The sequence below is a fragment of the Protopterus annectens genome, chromosome 7.part1 (genome assembly GCF_019279795.1).
Source record: "Protopterus annectens isolate FY-2018-M chromosome 7.part1, PAN1.0, whole genome shotgun sequence".
Taxonomy (NCBI): domain Eukaryota; kingdom Metazoa; phylum Chordata; order Ceratodontiformes; family Protopteridae; genus Protopterus; species Protopterus annectens.
This window is the reverse complement of record NC_056740.1, coordinates 345,276,458-345,302,639: the sequence shown is the minus strand read 5'-3', so window position 1 is coordinate 345,302,639 and position 26,182 is coordinate 345,276,458. Positions and strand designations below refer to the sequence as shown.

The 26,182-nt window shown below is 41.9% G+C and overlaps 1 protein-coding gene across 1 annotated transcript in view; it reads left to right on the top strand.

Annotated features, from left to right (window-relative positions):
* DNAH12 (dynein axonemal heavy chain 12) overlaps positions 1–26,182 on the top strand; it is a 4,520,724-nt gene that overhangs the window by 813,957 nt on the left and 3,680,585 nt on the right. The window lies entirely within an intron of this gene.

The window sequence follows — 26,182 nt, the reverse complement described above, 5'->3', positions numbered from 1 at the left end:
GTCTTACTGCCTACAATTTTCCTGATAGATGGCTGTCCCTTAAAAGGCAGATAAGATGTATAAAGTTCCTTAGTCTTTTAAATTTTTATACACTATTCCCAAACCTGACCTATCAGCTATAGCCTAAGTTGACTCCTTTGCTGCTAAACACTTAATTCCCATCTTATTCTTTCTAATCAGAATGGGAAAATTATTGATAGATATGAGGGAAAAGGTATGTACTTCTGCAAATTTGAATTTCAGAATTTTAAATTGTCAGGCTCATATGTTAAAGTTTATTCTGATATATTGTGAAAGTATGAGGAATATTTTACCTACAGTTTCTTCTTGTGAAGAAAAGTCTGCTTTAAATAACTTAGTTTCTTCTATTGCACAGGTCACTGCTCATTGTTTGCAGAGTGTTTGTATGACTCTGTTGATACTTCTTCAAGGGCTATGGCCACTGGTGCGATTTTAAGGAGGTTTGATTTGCTGCATTCTTTGAACCTTCCAGATGATGTTAAAAATTAGATTTTAAATTCTCTCTTGGATAGAAATTTAGTGTCTGGCCCCTCTGCTGCAGGGGTGAACAAAAACTGTGATGAAAGGGGCAAGCTGATCCAGGGAATCTCTGAGATTTTCCAGACCTCCTTTTCCAAACTGTCAAAGGGATTTCCTTTCTCCTCATCCAGTTTTAGCAAACAACAGAATTAAACAGTCTCAACAGAATTCAGGTAAACAGATTTTAAAGAAGAAGTGGCAAGAAGGGTAAAAAAAATCTCAAACATTCCAAAACCAGGGATACCCAACAAGGCTGAATGACTGACTATAAAAGAGACCTTCTGAACCCCTCCCACCCTGGCACTCCTTCACTTCCAGCATTTCAGAATCTCCATTTTTCTCTTTGGCAGCAAATTATTTCAGACAAATTGGCTCTAAAAATGATTTATCAGGGTTATAGATGTCTGTGGGAGGAAATTCATCCTTTCCAGGGGGTCATTCCTCATCCTGCATATCAGACTGCTTTGTTTCTACTTGTACTTCTTCACATGCTGTGCCAAGGAGTGATAGAAACAGTTCCTTCTTCCCAGGTGGGGAAGGGGTTTTATTCAAGGATGTTCCTAGTCCAAAAGAAAGAAAATGGAAAGAAAATGCCTGAAGATCAGTTCTGAATTGTTCTTTCCTAAACCTGTTTTTATAGTGCCCAAATTCAAAATTATGTCACTTCACAACTTGTTGTCTCTTCTTCCTCTTTCCAGTTTCCTGGTAACACTAGACTTAAAAGATACTTATTACATTCCTATTGGTCCAGACTTCAGGTGTTTCTTAAGATTTTGTGTGTTTGAATCACATTATCAGTTCTCTGTCTTACACTTTGGACTATCCACTGCACCAAGAGTGTTCACAAAGTGTCTAGCTGCAGTTAAAGCTCATTGCATACTACAGCGTATCCACATTTTTCTGTATTTATTTCTATTTTACACTTGTTTACCGGGAAAGTCCAACTGAGCACAAAACTCATTTTCAGTGGAGCCCCAGGGAGAAAAGATCCACAATCATAAGACAAAAATTACACAGGAATAATACAAAAGGAACAGAACAAAAACATATATCACATAGCTACAAATAATTTAAGTCTTAATACATGGGTATTGTAGATCAATATGTGTGTTTGTATCTTTAAGAAGCTGTCTAAGGGCTTGCACAAGTGTATAAATACTGAGCATGTGTGAGCCTGACTACCATTTTGTAGTAAGCTGTTGAGATGTAAGCATGTATGTCTGTGAGGTCTGCCTGTTAATCAGTTTGTTTATATTTTATGATACTGCTATCCATCCTGATGTGTTTATGTAATAAATCATCTAAACAAACTGCCCTGCCTGTTCGTCATCTATGTTAGAGAGGGACAAGAGACAGGTATGTAGGCAAAAACAAAGCAGAATACATGGATACATACCATTGTTACTTGTCTACAAAGAATTTTAAAACATAAGTTACAGTGTCAGTAGCCTATTTCATGGGAAAATGAGATTAATAGGATAGGTTTGAAAACAATTTTGGGATAGAAATAATCGGTGTTTTAGTAGTGTGTCAGAATAGCAGAAGGAAGGTTTTAGTTGAAATAGTTGGTGTCTCGGTTAATAGAGTGATTTGCATACCTATGCATAGTCTTTTTCAAAATGTGAGGAATCTCTTTTAGATGAGTGATCTCTTGCACAAGCTGAGATTCCAAGAGAACATTCAAACATCTTTCTTGACTCCCTTACACAGAATTGTGTTCCTGAGATGTCATCTAGACAGCTTAGTTCAAAGAGCCTTTCTTTCACAGGAAAAAAGTGATATTTATTTGATCTATTTCTAAGGTTGTCCTCTCCAAAACTTCAGTCACTGTAAGGAAATACCTCAGAATTTTGAGTCTCATGGCATCTATGATTTTCATGATACCCCTGTTTGACTCCGCGTGAGAAAGGAACGTTTGTATCTGAAATCTTTTTGGTCCCAATATCGACACCCTTAATCTTTTCCAATCCCAGAACTGGGGTTTGTCAGAATGAGAAATCAGTTGGTGGAGACAACAGATATCCTTAAATCAAAGTCTCCCCTTCTCTCTCCCTGCTCCAAAGCAGTCCATTATCACAGATGCCTCAGACTTTCCTTGGGGAGCAGTTTCAGGAGAGATAAAAATGTCAGGGATGTGGGATAACAAGGACAGATACAAGCACATAAATATCATAGAGTTGCTTACCATGATCAAGGCACTCAATACTCTGAATCATCTTTGGTCCCTGGAACCTCTTCAAGTGGTTACAGGCAATACCACAGTGATTTGGTACATCGACAAGCAAGGGGTAACCAGATCATATCCCCTTTGCAGACCTGCCATGTTTGCTTAGGATATTGCTTCACAGCACAATCTGACTGTACAGCCATCCTGCATTCCATCAGAGCAAAGCTGTGTGGCAGACAAACTGAGCAGGACCAAAGCAGACCATCACGAATGGAAATTAGATCTGGGGGTCTTCCAAGATTTGATCGATCTTTGGGGAGTTCCTCAAGTAGACCTTTTTGCCTCCTCTCTGAACAATCAATTGGCAAGATTCTGTTCCAAGACTTCATGAAAAGGCCTTGAAGACAGATGCCTTTTCTTTTCTTTGGGCAGAAATTGTCTTGTATGCCTTTCCACTAATATCCAGTGCATTTCTGAAGATCATTCTGGTGACTTCCTTCTGGCCCAAGCAAGTGTGGTTCTCTCTTCTTTTGGAAATGGCCAGGGGCAATTACCACAAGCTTCCTCACAGAATGGATTTACTCACACAAGAACAGAGGCATTTTATACACCCTGACATCAATCATCTTCAATTGACTGTCTGGATGATAGGGTATTAATTCCTTTTAGGCAACTATTTTCAGAGGACATACAGCAGGTATTAACATAGGTAAGAAAACTTGTACTAGAAAATCATATATTAGGAAATGGAAAAGGTTTTCTGGTTGTTGCCAGCAACACAACCAGCACTCATTCAGGACTAGCTGTCCTCTGCTTTTATGATATTTGTGTGAGTTACTGTCCTATGACCTTTCTTATTCCTCTGTCAGGGTTCATTTATTGGCCATCATGTCTGCCTATGGATACCCCTCTTTCAAGGCAGTTGCATGTCAAAATATTCTTGAAAGGGGTTTTACATAGGAAGCTTCCAAGTAAACTGGTGACCATCCCCTTCTTCTTAATTTTGTGTTAGAGAAACTTAACAGGTGATCCATTTGAACCAGCTAATCTGGCTGACTTGAGATTCCTAATATGGAAAACAGTTTCACCGATTGCTCTGACCTCTGCAAGAAGGGCGTCTGAGTTGCAAGCTCTTATGGTGAATTAACCCTACCTCATTTTTCACAAGGATGGGGTTTCTTGGAGAATTAATCCTTCTTTCATGCCTAAAATGGTATCCCAGTTTACTTGTCAAACTATCCATACCATTTTCTTTCTGAACCTAAAAATGAGGGAGAAGAGATACTGCATACCTTGAATGTTCCAGATCATTGTATCAATTGTTCATTTCTTCTGTAGTGCATATTTATCAGTATCTAGGTCTGTCATTCTCCCCTTCTTCTGTAGTGCAGTCACTGAAAACACCTCAGACTTTGCTTGCGGAGCATTGGCTATGGGAATAAAAGTACATGGTGTTTAGAACAAGAAAGATCAAAACACACAAAGCTTTCAACTCTCTCAATCATCTGTGGTCCCCAGGACACATAAATAGCACCACAGTGATGTGGTCCATAAACAACCAAGGGAGAACCAGATCTTACCCTCTGTGCAGAGCAGTCATGGTTGCAAGGATTATAGCTTTTTAGGACAATCTGACTATACAAGGCGTCTTGCATACTGTCAGAACAAAGCTGCGTGGCAGACAAGCTGAGCAGGGCCAGGACAGACCCTCATGAATGGAAACTGAATCATGGAGTCTTCCAATAATTGATCTATCTATGGGGAACACCTCAAATAGATAATTTTGCCTCAGCTCTAAACAATTGGTTAACTAAATTCTGCTCCAGGACAATGTACAAGAAGGCTTAGAAAACAGTTGCTTTTTCTTTTCCTTGGACAGGAATGTCCCTGTAATCTTTTCCACCATTTTCACTAATATTCAGGTTAATTCTGATGATTCAAAAGGACTCCCCAAAGACCATTGTGGTTACTACATTCTAGACCAAGCAACAATGTTTCTCCTTTCTTTTAGAAATATCTAGGGGCAATTATCAAAAGCTTCCCCACTGACTGGATTTACTCACACAGGTCCAGGGGTGTTTGTTACATTGTGACCTCAAACTACTATAACTTACTGCCTTGATGATAAAGTTTTAAAGCTTTTTAAGCAACTTTTTTTCTGTGGTTGTTGTGCGGTAGGTATTTACTTGAGGCAAGAAACCTGTTGCTAGAAAACTATATTTTAGCAAATGGAAAATGTTTTCCAACTGGTGCCAGAAAAAGAACTAGCACTATTTCAGGGCTAGTGTTTCTCTTGTTCTACATTATCTGTGTGAGTTACTGTCCTATGGCCTGTCTTACTCCTCAGTTAATATTCATTTTTCAGCCATTTCAGAATGACCCTCCTGGACCCCTCATCATTTCTTATACCAGTCTGTCTAAGCTATGGCAATCTACCCATGTAGCTTAGGCTACTGCAGCAAGTGACCCTTACGATGGGCATAGTCCAGTTGTGTAAGTAAACAACATCATAACAGCAGATGTTCGAATGATCACTGCTGCAGTAGCTACTCCCTCCCTCTGTCACCCTTATTTTTTAATGGTTTTATACAAGGTCTGGAAGTTTATTTTTATTTTTCTTGTATGGTCATTCTCAGGGCTTTAAACTCCCCTGTCTCTATTGGCATGAAAGGTCTGGAAGACTTGACATCTAAGGCCGACTTTTAATCATCTCAGCTCAAACTGTCTAAAAGTGTGGGTGCATGGAAGGTGCTCTGAAGCTTTGGAAGCTGGCTGGCTGTTACATGCTTCTCATGATATAACTCATATAGCTTAGACCACTGCAGCAGTGGTGATTCAGACATCTACTGTTATGGTAAGTTTACTGTATGACTGTACTTTCCTTTGGCTCTATGGTCAAGACAGATGGAGAGGACAATATAAGATACAAAGGTTTTGTGCTTACCATAATGATGGATCATTATTGTCCCTTTCTGTTTGTCCTCTAACAGCCCTGCCATCATTCCCTAATCAAAATTTGTCAATATCCTTCCTGATAGATCATGTAGACCCAAACTTGAAGTCTTTCTCCATACCCCCTTAGTACCCTGATATGCAACACGGGCAGACTTGAACTAAGGGTCAGGAGTGCACTCTATTATGGGAGAGAGCAGGAGCATGATTGCTGGAGATGCTTCTGTGTGGAGAAAGTTGCCATCTTGGATCAGCCACAGCAGTCAAGACAGACAGAGAGGGACTATAAGTATCTATTGTTATGATAAGTAGTGCTGTATAATCTTTATTTACATTATAGCTCGAACAAGAGCAATTATGTAAAATAGTGTGTCCAGAATGTGACCCAAAACCATCATCATGTGAGAGGGGATCAAATCTACTTTTGGTAGTTTAGACGCATTCTCAGACTGTTTTAATTTTCTGGAATGTGTTACATGGCAAAGACATAGGTTCATAGGTGTCTACTAGGCTAACAGTCACAAGGACCTTTTTAAACCTAGCCATGCATCCCCAGTCTCTGACAAGTTCTGGTATCCTTGATAAGTGTAAGCAGGGCCCTGGGAGATGAACCATTTACAGGTTGGCTTTGTCCATTAGAGATAGGTGCTAAGCCAGGGATGAATTTCCTGTTCCCCATCCAGTTGTCCAAGTTACACTTGAATTGGGTTAGGGAGGAGCTTTGCTTCACATGAAGGAGTCCCTGTTCCAGAGTCAGGGTGGTCTCTGGTATATATACCTGTCTCTCCAGCAGATTCTATTTATATCACAAGCAAGGTTTTTAGTCTTCAGAATAGGTAATTCTGGTGCTATTTGTTTTGTGGATATGCAAGAGGTCCATCAGAGTGGGGTCTGACAATGCCCTGTATGCCAGGCATAGATTTCCCCTAAACAGCCTATAGGAGACAGAATAAATGGATAGGGCTTTGAGGCAGTATGCATAGGACATTTTACTTATGCCCTGTATTCTTCTAGAGAGGAACATCTGTGGACCTTCCAGTTGTTGGACAGGCCTGGTTAGGTACATACCAAAGGGAACACTGTACTCAATGATAGGTCTAATGATTGTCAAATACAGTGGAACAATTACCTCCTTGAACCTAGAAGCCATACCTTTGTTTATAATTTGTGCAACATAGAGTGATTACCTCACTATTGTAGACACGTGATGGTTAAAGGCTAGATTGCTGTCTATGTATGTCCCTAAGAACCTGACTACTGGGTCAACTCTAAGGGGTATGTTGTCAATATGATAGTTACCAGGGGTGGATGACTTCCCAAAGAATACTATTATGCATTTCTTGGCATTTAGTTTTAGTTCATGGCTCTGACACCAGTTGTTTGTCTGTGTCAGCCCTTTCTGGAGAACATTTTTGTCTGTGTTGGATTCAACAACAGCTCCTAATTTGCAATCATCTGCAAATTTAGTCAGCCAGAGACTTGGCTTTTCAAGGGCTGAGCTTGCATCTGGTAGTCATCTGAGTTCAGTTAAATGTGCATGTTTAAAAGTCTCAGGTGGGCAGTCACTAGAGTAAAGCATTTTTAATAAATTCATGAAGTCATAGATATCCAAGGCCACCTAGTTTTAAGATTATTTGTGCCTTGCCAGTACTCTTCTCAAGCCACAAATCTTTTTTTCTAGTAGGGCCAAACCAGTCAATCCAGGACAAAATTTTTGGATACCATTCCAGTCATCTAGTTTGTAATTAATGGAAGACAGTGAATCACACTGCTAAACATGCAGGTGGAAGTTTATTCCAGAGATTTAGGAGGCACTGGATTATTTTTCAAAAAAAATTCTGGTAAGATTCCAGGGGAGAATAAAAGGATCAGAAAAAAATAGAAATTAGTACAATAGGCTTTTTGAACTGAGGTACAGGTTGACTTCTTCAGGAAAGCAGCTGGCAGGCAGTTTGAATAGAATACTCATTTAAAAGATAAATGTTAAGTTGTTCAATCTCACCGTTCATTCTTTACTGATGGGTTCAGAGCTGATCCCTCGGCTGTGATACGGCCAATTGCAAAGCTCAAATAGCTTGAGGCCAATTCCCTATCTCAAGATGCACCTGTGAATTACCTCAGATCTAGTTTGCCGCTGCAACAGATTGGAGGTTCTGATTTAGTTTGGGCCAGATAAGCAATTTTTTCATTAAAATCTTCTAAAAAAGTTTTTTGCTAGTTAGGATTGTTTATAAATCTCAGTGTGTTTTCCCTTCCCATTTGCTGTTTTTGATATAATTCTAGTTGGCCTCTTTTAGGCCTAGTTAGTAGTAGTTTTTCTACTTGGTGTGGTCTGGCTAGCCTTTGGTTTTTCAGATAAGGCTTAGTACAGTAAACCTTAGGTTATATATATAAGGTTATTGTTTCCTTTTTTCAGCTTGCTGTGTGTTATTCAGTGACCTTTGTCACATTTCTTAGTTTTAGTAACTTAGATTTGCTGTGTGGTCTTTCTAGCCTTCTTTATTTTGGAGAAGGCTTAGTTCTTTATTACTGTTAAGAATGTACAGTAAACACTACTTATTTTAGATAAGGTTGTTTCTCAGCAGCTGTCTGTTTTTGCATAGTATTCTTGTGTGATATCACATTTATATTAGTCATATTGTGTGTGTGTGTGTGTGTGTGTGTGTGTGTGTGTGTGTGTGTGTGTGTGTGTGTGTGTGTGTGTGATTTAGCCTGCTTTTATTAAGACTTGTGTGGTATTTTTTTCTATTGTGTGAAAAATTACTTTTTTTTTGTGGTAACAGTAAATTTTTCTAACAGTGTTATGGCTGACCAAGATAAGCACCCTAAGTCTGGGTTCAAAAAGTGCCAAAGGTGTGGCCAAAAAATGTCAGAGAGCCATGTTAACTGTGTTTATTGCCTAGGGGCTCTGCATTTGGAAGACAGTTGTGCCATTTGTCATCCCTTCTCCTCTAGGGTCCTGCAGGAAAGGAAGAGGAAACTGATCGATAGAGGCTTGTTGAAGCCTTCATTTCAGGAAGCTTTGAGTGACCAGGATGGTTCCAGTAGGTCTTCAAAGTCTTCCAAGACATCGGACTCAAAAAAATCAAAGAAGTCATCGACTTCAGTTCCACTGCCCTCGGAGCTGACAGTCTTTTCTTTTCGGAGCCAGTCCCCAGTATTGGAACCAGTCTCTGAAGCGCTGAAGAGTCCTATTCTCCAGTCAGTACCACCTTCGATACAATCCTCTCGATCATTTATCAGCCTGTCGGATCTGGACATGGATCGTGTGGTACAGAAGCTATTGTCGGCACCAGCATTAGCCAAAATGTTATCGGCTTCGACCCAAATGGCTTCGGAGCCGAAGACTGTTACACCGACTCTTACTATTCCTCTTCCTTGCCATGCTGGTCCTTCGAAGCCAGAGGAGGCAGACCTAATGTTAGTGGAACCCTCTGAGCCGATGCCTGCTCCAGTGTCTTCAGCTCCATGTACTCTGACGTCCTCTGTGCCTATCGAGGACTCTATGACCCGACACTCTCTGGTCAGGTCTGGGGAGGATAGTCGGACCGACTTGTCAGTTCCGACTTTACCTCTCAGGGCCTCAGCTCGGATGAGCTTGGCTCCTACCTCGGGCTTGCACCCCACTGTCCCAGTGCCGGGGGCATCAACGGTTTCTTCAGATCCGTCGGCTCCCTTGCATCGTAGCAGAAGTGCTTTCGATGCCACGAGGAGAGTCATGTCTCCTAGGACATCCTCAACCTCAGGTCTGCCTTCCTCCTCCACTAAAGTGCCTGTGTCTGCTTCTGCCTCACACGTCCTGACCAAACATAGAGACCCAGAGCCTCAGGAAGCCCCAATGGGTGGCCCCTGTTCTTCCGAGACCTCACCAGAGGCTCCCACTGATGAGGTTCCCAGGAAGAGATTGTGCAAGAGGAAACCCCTAGACTCCCAGGACAGGAGTCTCTCACATCGGATACTGACTTAGATGAGTCAGAAGGTTCCCCACTGTCCCCCGCTGAGATACTTGAGATCCTTAGGCAGAGGGGTGACTGGCAGTCCAAAAGCCCAATTGAGGATGAGTCAGTTCTCCTGAAGGCTTTTGGGTCTCAGCCCTCCACCTGCTGGGTGTCTCTGCCCTTCGATGAGCTGATGCAGCTGATCTCACGAAGGGCGTGGGTGTCTCCGGATACAATAGAGCCTGTCCCTAGGAGGCCTAATAAATTAATTTCTGCCCCACTTGACAAAACATTCTTAACTAAAGGTTTTCCAGTTGATGCCAAGGTGTTGGCGGCAGCCGCCAAGAAGGAAATGTCTGAGACTTCCTCATCTATCCATCCTCCTAACAGAGACTCCAGGATTATGGATAGATATGGGAAGTGCATGTTTAGTTCTGCGACTTTTGCTCTCTGCTCATTGAACTATTTAACTAGGTTGCAAAGAGATCTCCTTAAGTCGTTGGGAGATGCTCTTCAGGGTACAGTAGCTGCAGGAGCTTCCGACAAAGTTGCTACCCAGCTTGCTACCCTAAATTCTATTGACAACTCATCCATGCGCCTCATAGCCTATGCAGCTGATGGAACGAGTAGGGCAGCGAGTATGGAAGTTGCTCTTAGGAGACATTCCTGGATGCACTTGTGTTCCTTCGCGGAGCCCTTGAAGTCATCCTTCATGAACACTCCCTTTGATGGCTCATCCCTTTTTGGGCCTAAAGTGAAGGAAACCTTAACCAGGTGTGAACAGGACGGAAAGACTCTGTCTGCCGTCGGGGTCCATTTTTCCACCTCTACCTGACCCTACCCTAAATGTCAAAGGGGAGGAAAAATGTGGTTCCGAAAAGCCCAAGGAGCCTTTCAGGACACATGTGGTGAACTCCCCTCCAGGGGCAGAGGAGGGGGTAATAATGGAAGATGTTGCCCTCATGACAGAGGGGGTCTGCAACACCAAGGTGACAGAGATCACTTCTCTGGGAAGCCCTACCAGCGCTCCTGAGAGGAGGCCCGACTGTCCTGCTCTGGAGGCAGTTGGGGGTCGCTTATCTTTGTACCCAGACACCTGGTTCAAAATAAAAGACAGCTGGGTACAAAGTATCATTTCCAGAGGGTATTTCATTCCATTCGTCACCCCCCCCCCAATCATAAGAAAATTTCCAGACATTCCACCCAGTTACAGGGAACAGGCAACATTAGAGGTCCAAACATTGCTAAAAAAAGAGTCATCCAACCAGTCCCAGCAGACCAGACAGGATCAGGAACTTACTCAATATTCGTTTTGGTTCCAAAGAAGACGGGGGACTGGACACCCATATTGGACCTCAGCAGACTGAACCAATATATAAAGAAAGAGAAGTTTCAGATGGTCACACTTCAGTCTATTCTTTCCTTCTGGGGAAAGCCAATTGGATGTGCTCGATAGATCTCAAGAATGCGTACTACCACATAAAAATGGCCAGCCCATCCAGGGATCACCTGCACTTCTGGCTGGGAGCCAATCATTACCAGTTTAGAGCTCTGCCCTTTGATCTCACTATAGCCCCCAGAGTGTTCACCAAATGCATGGCAGTGGTCACAGCTCACCTGAGGCATCTAGGATTCCAGGTGTTTCTGTACCTAGATGACTGGCTCCTTACCGCCACCACCAGGCATCAACTCATTCATGCCAGGGAGTCCACTCTGTCACTCTGCAATCATCTGGGTATTACAATCAACTCAGAAAAATCTGCCTTGTCGCCATCGCAGCATATCACTTTTATTGGGGCAGAGTTGGACACCACACTAAGGCTTCCAATAGAAAGAGTTTCTCTTGTTCATCAACATGTCAGCATCCTGATATCAAAAGACAAAGCACCAGCATCAGAAGTTCTGAAAGTATTAGGCATGATAGCAGCAGCAATTCTAGCTACACCACTAGCTCGTATGCGCATGCGGGTACTTCAGTGGCTGTTGTTCACTCAATGGGCTTACCAAGAGCTCCCCATGAATCACACTATAATGATCACAAATTCTTGCAAGAAGGACCTTCAGTGGTGGTTGACCTCACTTCATGTCACGATAGGGCACCCATTTGTGCTACCCCCTCCAGTGGCCACAGTGACCACAGATGCTTCTCTGATAGGGTGGGTGTGGGGGGATTTTCAGGGAAAGACTGCCCAAGGCACATGGACCGATCAAGAGACACATCTGCATATCAATGTCCTAGAGATGAGAGCAGTACTTTTGGCGTTGTACTTTCAGGACTCTCTTCCTCTGGGTACGATTGCAATTCAGACAGACAACATGTTGGTGATCTGGTATTTGAACAAACAAGGAGGAGCCAGGTCTTACCCCCTTTGTCGTAAGGCTCTCATAGTTTGGCAGTGGGCTGTTTCCACCCAGTGCTTTCTGTTGGCAATGCACATCCTGGCGAGATCCAATGTGATAGCAGACAAACTGAGCAGGGCAATCTTGTTGCACCACGAGTGGTCCCTCAAGAAAGAAATTACAGACAAGATATTCCTCAGGTGGGGCCAGCCTTACTGCAACCTTTTTGATAGTCACGTGAACACCAAATGCAGAAGCTACTTTGCTCTGATCCTCCCTCCGGGAGAAGCCCCAAGGAACGCACTCGTACGTGATTGGCCTCCGGGTCTCCTCTATGCATTCCCACCAATCCTGTTGATACCAAAGATTCTACAGAAAGCAAAATCCCTGGGAAGGACCATCATTCTTATAGCCCCTCATTGGCCTCATCAGATTTGGTTCCCCTTCCTTCGATTTCATCTTTTGGAGGATCCTTGGATTCTGGACCCAGTTTCAGACCTTATGACACACCCATTGGGGGACCTTCATCCATCTCTGTAGTCCCTGAAGCTGACAGCTTGGCTGCTCCAGTTCCCATCATAACCAGGTTCCCTAACCTTTCCAATGAGACAAAACAGATCCTTTTGTCTTCTCATAAATTTTCTACCAGAAAGCTATATCTTGCAAATGGAAGAAATTTTCTATATGGGCTTCTAAAAATAATATTGATCCTTACCAAGCCCCTATGGCTTCCATCTTTGAATTCTTGACTATGATTTTTAACAAAGGAGCTGCAACAGCAACAGTTCAGGTTCAATTGGCTGCTATTTCTAATTTTTATTTTGGATTTGAAGGATTGAATATCATGTCTCACAAGTTATCCAAAGCCTTTCTCAAAGGGACTTTTCATATTAGACCACCTCTGAAATCTCCCTATTCTCCATGGAATCTAAATTTTATGCTTTCACATATAATTCTCCTGCCATTTGAACCAGCTTCATCTTGTGATTTCAAATTTTTGTCTTGGAAGACCATCTTTTTGGTAGCTATTACTTCTGCCCACAGAGTGTCAGAGCTTCAGGCTTCATCCATCAAGTCTCCCTATTTGATATTTCATGCTGACAGAGTATCACTTAGAACAAATCCCTCATTCTTGCCCATAGTTTGCACTGAAACCAATCTCAACCAAGTTATTGATTTGCCAGTTTTCTTCCCCAGTCATTCTAACAATTTAGAGTATATGCTGCACAAACTTGATGTTCACAGACAGCTCAGATTTTACTTGGATAGAACAAAAGATTTCAGAAAATCAGGCCAGCTTTTTGTTTCATTTTCAGACTCCAGGAAAGGGAGACCAGCGGCTAAAACAACTCTGTCTAAATGGTTATCTGATTGTATCACCTTTGCCTATTCAGCTGCCAGTATGCCCTTGCAACACAAGATTAAAGCTCACTCAACCAGAGCAGTTTCTATATCATCTGCCTTTTCTGCCAGACTTCCCATTGATAACATTTGTGTAGCAGCCACTTGGTCAAAACCTCCTACCTTTATCACTCATTACAAAGTTGACAAGGCCTCCAGGAACAGGGCCTCCTTTGGATCCATGGTCCAGAGAAATATACTCCCGTGAGCCACCCGAGATTGATGGTGCTTGGGACGCTACTCATCAGTAAAGAATGAACGTCGAGATTGAACAACTTCACATAAAGACGTTTTGTACTTACCATAATGTTCCATGTGAGTTGTTCATCTCGCCTTCATTCTTACGTCCCTCTCTCCTACCCCCTCCTGGGCTGATAGATGACCGAGATGCTGGTTCCATTCTGGTTGCCCAAACCTTCTGTTCCTTTCTCTGGGAGTGAAAGAATGACATATGGTATTAGTATACGCAGCAAACAAGATCTAAGGTAATTTACAGGTGCATCATGGGATAGGGACTTGGCCTCGAGCTATTTGAAGACCTCGAGTTTTGCAATTGGCTGTATCAGAGCTGAGGGATCGGCTCCGAACCCATCAGTAAAGAATAAAGGTGAGATGAACAACTCACATGGAATGTTATGGTAAGTACAAAACTTCTTTTTTTCTTAAGTGGAATGGGAGGTATGGGACAAAAGATTGATAAAAGCATTCCAAACTCTTCCTGGGATTACTGCATTGAAGGCTTGGAGTATGATGGGATTATAGTATAGTTCTTATCCTTCCTGTAATTTTATATTCTTCTTAAGTTCCTATGAAAGATTTTTGTTTGCTTGCGTCCATTGTGCCCAATTTTTAAATAACATTCTTCTAGTCATTTCTGGGTGAACAGAAGTTTTGTTGGAGATAAAAGTATTATGTTGCTTGTGTGTTTTTCAAGTAAACCCTCTACATTTTATGAGTGACTAATGTACCGGTGAACCAAATGTTCCCTAGGATTCAGAGAATTCCCCTCCATAGCAATAATTTCCCAGCACAGATAATTCTGGTTTAAAGACATGGTAAAGATGCACTGAGAAACACCTAATTAGCAGCCTATTACCACATCTCTGATTGAACACTGCTCTATCAGATCTGTCCATGTTAGTGTTCTCCCCAGCAGCAAAGGCACCCCCTCACAAGCATGTCTGTGTACACACACACACACACACACACACACACACACACACACAAAATTGCATCCACACCCACACTCCCACAGCTCTATTGCACTTAACTGCACTTTAGTACTCTCATTGGAGTGAATGGGTAACTGCCTTCTTTTGACAGCATTCATTTTTTCTTCCTAAAGTAAAACTTTACTTAATGACGCAATTCTCTGAGGCACTCAGCTGAGCAAATTGGAAGTCATGAACAATTCTGGGTGATCACATATGGCTATTTAGCATTAACCATTCTCCCGGACTGCTACATTAACATGCAGCTTTAATTGTAAGACTGCTCTCCATGCTAAGGGTCCTGTGAGGGAAAACCACATTTATAGAGTGGACTGTGAATCAGAAAGTCTTACCATGCTGTGCAAGCCTTCCAGTGCAGGGCTTCTATGCTACGGTAACCCTGTGTGAATTCCCCCCTGCAATGTTTTCTCCTTGTTTTTCTTTTACATTTCAGGATAATATTAATATCATAGAAAACTTTGCTAGAACTTTTAAAGTGGGCTTTATTAAACCAGTTTAGTAACAGTTATTAAAATAATACAGTGCTTTTGTCTCCATTAAAAACAGTTCTTCAAAACAAGTGAGAGCACAGTAACTTAACACAACATGTTAAGTTGTCTATCTCGCCTTCATTCTTGCTGGATGGGTTCGGAGCTGACCTCGGCTCCGACTCGGCCACTCTAAAAGCTCGAGAGTTGGTTCCACCGGCTCGAGGCTGCCCCTATATCCCACAATGCTAGGCGTGAATTACCTCAGATCTCGTTTGCCGCTACAGCGATCGAGGTGTTTTTCTACCGGCTCCAGGTTAGTGAAAGTTAGATTAGTTTAAATACTTTAAACTTAAGCTAGCTTAGTGTATTTCTCTTTACCCTTAGTGTAGTGGATATTATCCCTTCTACTTTTTATCCAGCCCCTTTTTTCTAAAGAACTTATAAGTTCTTTCCCTAGGCCTTCGGGCCCTTCCTTCCCTTCCTTAGGGTGTGTATGTGTTTGGTTAGGAAGCTTTAACTTAACTTACCTTTCAGAAGTTTAGTTAAAAATAATAATTCCCTTTAGACTTCTATCAGTGTAATCTGTGTGTGTGTGTTTCTGTGTGTGATTACACTTCGGTTCCTTGAGTATGTCCAAGGATTCAAAGGTCTCAGGCTTCAAGAAGTGTGACTCGTGCTGTCAGAAAATGTCTCTGACAGACGGTCACACTTCTTGTGTGTATTGCCTGGGACCTTTACACCTGCAGGACTCTTGTGCTGTATGCCATGGCTTCAGCCCTAGAGTCCTGCAGGAAAGAAAAAACAAACTCATATTAAGGGGTTTGCTTAAGCCTGAAGGTTCCCTTTCTGTGACATCGGGGAAACCTTCTAAGGCTTCCAAGACCTCGGCTCCAGCTTCAGAGTCGAGGCCTAAGGCTTCAAAGCCTACTGCTTCATCGGCTCCGGCTGGAGCCGATGAGTCTTTGACTGCAGTATCTGTGGTTCCCTCAGCTCCGGCCAGAGCCGAGGCATTAGAGATTCCTGGGTCGGCTCCGATCAGACCATCGGAGCCGACATCTAGAAAGAGATTGAGGTCACCGTCCCTTGGCTCCGTTCATTCGGCTCCAGCGTCTCCCTTGCTGTCTGAACGGAGCCACAGATCTCACTCCTCCAGGTCATCGAGGCTCTCAGATCACGACCTCCAGAGGGTAGTGAGTCGACTTTTAAAGTCCGAGGCACTGGCCCAAATGCTCCAGAGTCCGACTCATCAGTCGATGCCTCAACTTATTCCTATAAATATTCCTCCTCCGACTCCTTTGAGCTCGGAGCCGGGGCGTCTCGGGACCGAGACTGTGGTAGCGTCGGAGCCGATACAATTGTCTTCGGCTCCGATTTCTTCTTTTGAAGAATCTCGGCGCCGGGCTTCCCTCGTCGGCTCCGAGGGGGTGAGTGGCATCGGACCCTTGTCCGACCCCCCTCTCCCTCTCGGTGCTTCGGCGCTGGTGAGTTCGGCTCCGACATCGGCCTCGGAGCCATCTCTGTCGGTGCCGAGGGAGGTTCTCAGCTTCTCGGAGCGGGGACCTCTGGCTCTGCCAGACAGGGGTGCGTTCGAGGTCATGCGGAGTGTGTTGGAACCTTGTTCGACTCCACAGTCGGCTCCGTCCGCCCCTCCCTCTTCGGTGCCTTTGGTTATGTCGACTCACTCCCTCATCCCAGACCGCAGAGAGCCAGCTCCTCAAGAATCCCCTGTGGGGATCTCATCCTCTTCGAGGCCTCCCTGAATTGGCAGGGGAGTCCCTAGGAAGAGAAAGTGTAAGAGGAAGCACATAGACTCACCTGAGTCTGTCACCTCTGACACAGATTTAGAGGATTCGAGGGTTCCCCGTTCCCTTCTGAAGATGTCTCTTTCGCAGACATTCTAGAGATCCTGAAACAGAGGGGAAATTGGCCAGCCCTTAACCCTTCGGAGGATGAATCTGTGTATCTTGAGGTGTTTGGCTCTCGCCCTTCCACCTCCTGGGTGTCCCCCCCCCTTTGATCCCCTCATGCAGGTGGTGGCAAAGAAGGCCTGGACGGCTCCTGATTCAGTGGACCCTACCCCCAGGAGACCTTCCAAATTTATAACAGCACCAACTGACAAACAATTTCTCACAAAAGGTGTTTCTGTGGATGCTATGGTGGTAGCTGCTGCCACCAAGAAGGAACTAGCTGATCCTTCGGTGCCTGTTCATCCCCCTAACAAAGAATCTAGGTCTATGGACAGGTATGGGAAGCGGATGTTCTCCTCAGCGACCTTTGCAATGCGTTCGCTGAACTACCTATGCCATTTCACCCGTCTCCAGAGAGACTTGATCAAGGAAGCGAGTGAGATGTTGAAGGATACTACAGCTGCAGATTTTCAGGACAAAATGAACACCCAGCTGACTACCCTTAATTTGATAGCTAACTCCTCCATGCGCCTCCTTTCATATGTGGCTGATGGAGCGAGTAGGGCCGCAGGGACAGGTGTTGCCTTACGCCGGCATGCCTGGATGTGACTATGCAATTTTGCGGACCCCTTTAAAACGTCTTTCACTAACTCCCCATTCGATGGATCATCTCTTTTTGGTCCTCAAGTGAAAGAAACCTTGACTAGGTGCGAGACGGATGGCAAAACTCTATCTGCCGTCGGAGTCCGTTTTTCTACTCCTTCTAGACCTTACCCCAAAGGCCAGAAAAGTGGAAAAATGTGGTTCCGCAAACAATCTCAAGGGAATTTGCCTGACGCACAGAGTCGGTTCCCCTCCAGAGGCAGAGGAGGGAACAATAATGGTAGACGTCGCCCTAGAGGCAGAGGGGGCCCACAGAACCAGGGCAATCGAGAAACCTTTTCCGATAAGCCCTTTCAGCATCCCTGAGGTGTTGCCCAACTGTCCACCTTCGGAGGCAGTCGGGGGAAGATTGTCACTGTACCCAGAAGCCTGGCTATCCCTGACTCAAGACAAGTGGGTACAGTCCATCATTTCCGAAGGCTATTCCATTCCCTTCGTTCGCATCCCAAAACAATCAAAAAAATCCCTTCCAGATGTTCCACCCGCTCAAAGGGATCTTGCAGCTTTGGAAATTTCAAAGCTGCTGGTAAAAAGAGCAATTCAACCAGTTCCAGCAGACCAACTAGGATCCGGAATCTACTCCAGGTTCTTTTTAGTTCCAAAGAAAACAGGGGACTGGAGACCAATTTTGGATCTCAGTATCTTGAACAAGTCAGTCAAGAAAACAAGATTTCGGATGGTCACGCTGCAGTCCATCCTCCCCCTATTGAGAAAGAAAAACTGGATGTGCTCTATAGATCTTCAGGATGCGTACTATCACATAAAAATGAACAGACGCTCCAGAAGATTCCTCCGCTTCAGGCTGGGAACCAGTCATTTTCAATTCAGGGCCCTGCCCTTTGGTCTCACCACTGCCCCGGGTGTTTACCAAATGCATGGCAGTGGTAGCTTCTCACCTGAGACGTCAAGGATTCCAGGTGTTTCCATATTTGGATGACTGGCTCCTCACAGCTCCCACCAAGCATCTTCTTCTAATGGCCAGGGACTACACCTTTCGCATTTGTCAAAAGTTAGGCATTTCAATAAATTGCGAAAAGTCTGTTTTGTCGCCTTGTCGTACTATTACCTTCATAGGCGCAAATCTAGACACAGTCAACATGTCTGAGACTAACACATCAGAGAATAGCAGACATACACAAACTGGTCTCGCTCCTCTTCAGCAGCAACAGAATCAAAGCCAGGTTAGTTCTGAAAGTGTTGGGGATTATGGCGGCTGCCATACCTCTGCTTCCATTAGCCAGATTCCACATGAGAATCCTTCAATGGATGCTCTTCACACAATGGTCATACCAGCAACTTCCGATGTCCCACACCATTATGGTCATGCAAACATGCAGAAATCATCTTCTGTGGTGGATGTCTTCCCCACAGCTCTTATTGGGAAGACCCTTTGTTCCTTTCCCTCCAGTTGCTACTTTGACAACGGACGCCTCCCTGATCGGGTGGGGGGGGGCATTATCAGGGCAGAACTGTCCAGGGCACTTGGCAACCAGACGAATGCCACTTGCACATAAATGTTCTAGAGATGAGAGCAGTGCTTTTAGCGTTGCAAGCCCTTCAAGACTCTCTTCCCTTGGGAACGATAGCAATCCAGACGGACAATATGTCCGTAGTGTGGTATATCAACAAACAAGGCGGAACCAGGTCCTACCCCCTGTGTCGAGAAGCACTCAGACTGTGGCAATGGGCGATTTCTTCTCAGCGTTTTCTGATAGCAACGCACATCCCCGGGAAGTCCAATCAAATCGCGGACAAGTTGAGCAGAGCTATCCTCATGCCTCACGAGTGGTCTCTGAAAGACTCTGTTGTGAGAGAAATTTTTCTCAAGTGGGGTCAGCCTTGCTGCGACCTTTTTGCTACTCCCCAAAACAGCAAGTGCAGAGATTATTTCACCCTATTCCCTTTACCAGGCCAGCCCAGCAGAGACGCTCTAGTCCAAGTTTGGTCCCGGGGACTTCTGTATGTATTTCCTCCCTTCCCACTAATCTCTCAAGTGATACAGAAAGCTATCGCTCAGAAGGCCTCGTTGATCCTCATTGCTCCTTACTGGCCTCGACAGGTTTGGTTCCCCTTTCTACATCATTTTCTGTTGGAGCGACCTTGGCATCTGGACCTAGTTCCAGATCTTTTGATCCATCAGTCGGGTCAGTTTCATCGCTCCCTTCCCTCTCTGAACCTCACTGCTTGGTTCCTCCAATTCCAACATTAGCCAGGCTTCCTCAAATATCTCACTCTGTTCGAGATATTTTGATAGCTTCCCATAAATCTTCCACTAGAAAGATTTATTTGAGTAAGTGGAAACGTTTCGCCTGTTGGGCTCAAGGAAGGGACATAGATCCTTTCACTGCTTCCATCCAAATGGTCCTTGATTTTCTAGCTGAACTCTTTCATGCAGGTTCATCTCCTTCTACTCTTAAAGTTCAACTGGCAGCTATTTCTAACTTTCATGTGGGCATTTCAGAGTCTGCCATAATGTCCCACAAGCTTTGCAAAGCCTTTTTGAAAGGAGTTTTTCTACTCAGACCTCCTATAAGAAATCCTCCTCCTCCTTGGGACCTAAATTTAGTTCTTAGTTCTTTGATTCTTCCCCCTTTCGAACCTGCAGTCTCCTGTTCTTTAAAATTGCTATCATGGAAGACTCTCTTTCTGGTAGCTATTACTTCAGCTAGAAGAGTTTCAGAACTTCATGCACTCAGCTGTCGACCTCCTTATCTGTTGTTTCATAAGGACAGGGTATCTTACGAACCAACCCGTCCTTTTTACCTAAGATAGCCTCGGCGTCTAACCTAAATCAAAGCATTGACCTCCTGTGTTTTTCCAGAATATTCTAATAGGTCTGAACAAAATTGCATTGGATAGATGTTCATCGTCAGTTAAGGTACTATTTGGATAGAACCAAACAATTCCGAAAATCTGACCAGCTGTTTGTCTCCTATGCAGAAGGCAGAAAGGGACTTTCAGTTTCAAAGGTATCATTATCTAGATGGCTAACATCTCTGATTTCCCTTGTTTATGAAATTAGACACCAAAAGCTGCCTAACAAACCTAAAGCCCATTCCACCAGAGCTTTGGCTACTTCTATAGCCTTCCAAGACAGACTGCCTATTGACACCATTTGTGCAGCGGCTACTTGGGCTACTCCTCACACTTTCGTTTCTCATTATAAGTTGGATTTAGCTTCTAGGCATAGAGCTAACTTTGGTTCCACTGTTCTCAAGAGTCTGTTCCGTTAGGCCACCCGGGACAAGGTGCTAGGGACGCGGTCCCATCCAGCAAGAATGAAGGCGAGATAGACAACTTAACATATAGAAGTTATGTTCTTACCATAGCGTTGCATGTTAGTTGTCTTCTTCGCCTTCTTTCTTCGTCCCACCTCCTTCCCCCTGGCCTGGACAGATCTAGAGGAGTTTGATTGTGACCTCTCTTTCTACCACCTCTTTGCGATAGGTATATGCTCTGCTGTGCATATTTCCTAGAGTCAGGCTTAGGTCACCCTTTCTCTTCCCTTTGTTTTTAGAGGTGGAAATTTTCCAGTATTCCTGGTTATTTTTTTAGCTGGGCCTAGCTCACAAACGAGATCTGAGGTAATTCACGCCTAGCATTGTGGGATATAGGGGCAGCCTCGAGCCGGTGGAACCAACTCTCGAGCTTTTAGAGTGGCCAAGTCGGAGCCGAGGTCGGCTCCGAACCCATCCAGCAAGAAAGAAGGCGAGAAGAAGACAACTAACATGGAACGTTATGGTAAGAACATAACTTCTATTTATATAACAAAATACAGACAGTGTGATCACATGACATTGGCCCCATATGCATGACACTTTACCTTTAAGAGCATAAGTCAGACACATTCTTAGTGCTAATATTGTCATTCAAACCTGCATAACTATTTGCATTAAAAAGTAACTGGCATTTCAATTCTCATTATTCTAATAGTGGAGTCTTGTTTTCATCTTCTATGTTTATTGTTCAAGGAAGTAGAAACATTTAAAGGAGTTTCATTGGATTGTGTGCTTGAACAAAGCATTTTTTCTCTTTTATCTTGATTGCAGACAGATGTTCATATATTCTTGATTTAAATTCCTTATTGTCTTTCCAAAGTAAAAGGATTTACACACAGAATATGGGAATTCATGGTACAGCAGGGAATTGGGAATTTTCCCCTGCTCCATTGTTGTGTGATCTCGGGTTTGGTATATATAAGTAGCAGGGGGTCTGGGAAGCTGTGGCTCCCCAAATGGGGGTGCAGGGGTCTTGACCCCTACAGAGGGGGTACCACAGTCTTGCCCCCCTGCAAAAACAAAGAAAAAAACTGTTTATTTTTTGTCTATCCATTTTTGATATTTTAGGTTTTAATAATGATGTTTTGGTGTTCTTGGGCTGCGTCATTTGCAGATCTGACACACACACACACATATATATATATATATATATATATATATATATATATATATATACATACACACACACAGACATATATATATATATATATATATATATATATATATATATGTATACGAGTCATTAAAATTGTCAATATGAGTGCAAGTTTGCACAGTTTCCTAGGATGGGAAATTTGCCCTTACCCTGTATTTGTATGATCTCATAGTTAGTATATATAATTAGCAGGGAGTTGGGGGGGGGGGTGCAGTGGACTTGCCCCTGCAAAAAAAAAAAAGTCTTCCTGCATCTTTAAAAAATAAAAATGTTGCATGCACTATGGCTGTTTCTTGGTGCATGCAAACTAGGGTGTTGTTGTTGGTATTTTTAACGTTTTGACAGTGACATTTTGCCATTGGACTGTAGGTGTTTTAGCTCAATTAAAGAACACTGTATGCATGTATGAGTGTGTGTGTGTGTGTGTGTGTGTGTGTGTGTGTGTGTGTGTGTGTGTGTGTGTGTGTGTGTGTGTGTGTGTATGTGTATATATAGATATATATATATATATATATATATATATATATATATATATATATATATATATATATATATATATATAGATATAGATATATATATAGATATAGATGTGTGTGTGTTTGTGTGTGTGTCATTCAAGTACTGCTGTAATCAAAGCAAACAGGCACACTGGTCCATTGTTAATGAAGCTACAGTAGAATAGTGCCCATTTTTTAATGCAAATAGTTATCCAAGTTGAATGACAACATTAGCATTATAAGTGTGTTGAAACTGGGTTTATATGACTTCATTGAGTTTTGAGAAACTTGAAATTCATATGATTGTGACCATATGATTGAGTTTCCAAAAACTAGAAATAAAAGAAAACACAAATCTATTTTTACAGGGGGGGGTCGTAAGCTCCCCAGCACCCCACACCCTCTGCAAATTATATATACCAACTCTGATATTGTATTACAGTGAGAAATGGTAAATTCCCTGATCCGTACTGTATCGTGATCTATATAGAACTGCTTCAAAGGGGAATTTACCCTTTTCCCTACTGTTGGTATATGTAATGTGCAGGGGGTGTGGGGGGGTGCAGGGGGGCTCATCCCCCCTGCAAAAATGTAATTTTTAAAAAATGTTATTTCAAGTTTTCGGAAACTCTATCATATGGGCTCGACCATACGAATTTTGAGTTTTCAGAAACTCGATCATATGGTCTCGACCATATGAATTTCGAGTTTCTGAAAACGCAATATAAACCAATTGAAATTCTGCCCTAAAAGGTAAATTGGCTGTTTAGAGTGGTACTGTCATATGATCACATAGTTTGATGGTAGATAAGAATTATTACTGTTTCCTCATCACCCTTCTGATCGGTAATGCCTTGATCTCAGGTAGAGTTTGAAAGACTTTTCTTACTCTTTTTGCCACACAATTCCTTCCATTTCAGAAAATAATTTTTTAAATAGGTATTCAGTTAAGATCGCTAAACTGTTTTAATAAAGTACATTTTAATGGCTCTATCAATATTTTCTGTTTTATTTATCTTTTTTTTTTACTAATCTGTTTGAGGTGTTTTTTATTATTTCAGGAAAATTATTATTCAGTGAAAGATGATTATTCATAAACTATTGTATGGCACTACTTAACATATTTTTGTATGCAACCTTTGAACAGCTATTCTAAGTGAGTCCTTGTTTGTAAATATGCAGTCATGTGGGATATGATGTGTTGAGACAAAGGGATTTCACAGTACATAAGTTATTGCATATGGAAGGGAACTAAACTAAAATATGTGTGATACTAGCTGGGTGATTTGTCAGCACCAAAATCGAGTAAGAATTATTCGGGTTTTGTAACAAACTGGAGACAAACTGGGTACGATGAACAGACTAAATCCAACAAAAAAGAGTCCAAGAATGTCACAGAAGACTAAAAAACAGGCAGTTTATTTAGAGTAAAGCGCTTTTCGTCGCTCAAAGTGTGAGCAACTTCTTCAGACATTTCAAATTAATTAAATCACTGTTTATATATACTCTCACGTCACTATACTTAATTACTAATCAACAATTAAAACAGCAATGCAATGTGGTTCCTTTTCAAAAACATATATAACAAGTCAAAGCAGCCAGATTGTATATTTACTATCAAATCTATAAAAAGGTATAAAATAATATAAAATATATAATATACTGTCCAACACTAGATGTTATTAGTTAATTTTAACAGTAATACTTTTAAAATATATTTAGTGTGTATATTTTATTTTATATTTTAATTGTAATTATTTCATAATGTTTTTCAAATGAAGTTTACACTATATAATATTGAGTTAAAAACTCTTTCAAATGACTCTATAAATAGTCGTAAGTTACCTAATTAAAATTATTATAACTATACATATCTCATACAAAATCCAGATGTAACTGAACCAACAAACAATACAAACATATATAATAGATACATATATTATAAGCACTCTAAAATGTATGTATTGACACAAATATATTCATAATGATGAGAAACAAAAGTAAATATGTTACCATAAGTTTAATTTGATGTTATTAATATGTGTTAAATTAATATTTATCTATTTAAACTCCTTAGTTTAAGTAAGCAGGCAATATTGCAGTGGTCATTTAAGCCTGGATAAATAAAAGCATTTGTACGCCACTGCCAAGTTAATTCACGCTCCTCTAAGAGTAGGTTGTATGGTCCACCTCTCAAGTTTGTCTGTATTTGGTCCAGAGCCATAAATTTAAAAGTGTGACCTGTATTGCTTGAAATATGTTTAAATAGGGCATTTTCAACTTTTTTGTGTTGTATAGCATGTGTATGTTCATAGACTCTTTCTTTGAGCTGTCTTTCAGTCTTTCCTATATAGAAAGCTGGACATAGTGTACACTGTGCAACATACACTATGAGTTTAGAATGACAGCTCAACTTGTGTCTAATTTCATATTTCCTGTTGTTAATAGTGGTAGATTCCCCACTACTCATGTGTTTACACATGCTACAATTTTCACAGATTTTCATACCTTTCATTCTAGAAAAGTTGCTGTTAAAGTTGTTACTTTCCAATATGTTTTTCAAATTGAAACCCCTTCTATAAACTATTCTAGGGTGCTCAGCTAGTTTACTTAAAATGCTCCTGTCTTGTTGAATTAATGCCCAATTTTTAAATAACAGTTTCTTAATAATGTCACTGTCTATATTGTAAGTGGTTATAAAACTACATCTAAAGTCATAAATAGGCTCCTTTCTTGCTGCTTGGTTGTCTATTACTTCTGGTGGACACCCCAGAATTTCTACATGGTCTGAAAGTGTACTATTATCAACTTGTTGGTCAAGGATTGGGAGAATAATACCACAACTTCTCTTATATATAACTTCCTGAATTATCTCTTCTAAAAAGTCGAAGGGATAACCTCTCTCATTGAAAAAACTCTTTAGAAGTTCACATTCGATTTCAAAGTCTGCAATACGGGTGGTCATACGAGCAGCACGTATTAGTTGCCCCTTTACTATAGCTTTTTTCTGAGAGGTAGGGTGAAGGCTACTAAAATGCAAATAAGAGTTGCAAAAAGTTTCCTTTCTATGTATTTTAGAAAAGAATAAATTATTAACTTCGTCTTTAGTCAAGTTCACATCCAAATAATCTATAGATTGTTTTTGAAAGTTGGATGTAAACTTGAAAAAGTCAGTAGTGTTGTTCAAAAATTTTAGCAACTCTTTTGCTTTCTCCTGGTTTCCTTCAAATAAAATGAAGATGTCATCCAGGAAGCGAGTATAGTAGTTAATAAAAGGCAACCATTCAGTGTTGTTTAAAATATGTTGTTGTTCCCAGTAAGCCATAACAGTATTTGCTAAACTGGCCCCCACAGGTGAACCCATGGCTACTCCACATTTTTGTAAATACAACTTGTTGTTAAAAGTAAAAAAATTATTTGTCAAAATAATATCCAATAAAGTTGTTACTGTGAATATTTCATTTACTTCAGCTCCTTTCTTGATAAGAAATAAGTTGACCCACTCTATTGCTTCCAAATGAGGGATTGACGTATATAGGTCAATCACATCGATGGTCACGAAGTTCAAGTCTTCTCTGTATGTAATATTGTCGAGGTTCTTCAGAAAAGACCATGAGTCTTTACATATTTGAACTTCAGTC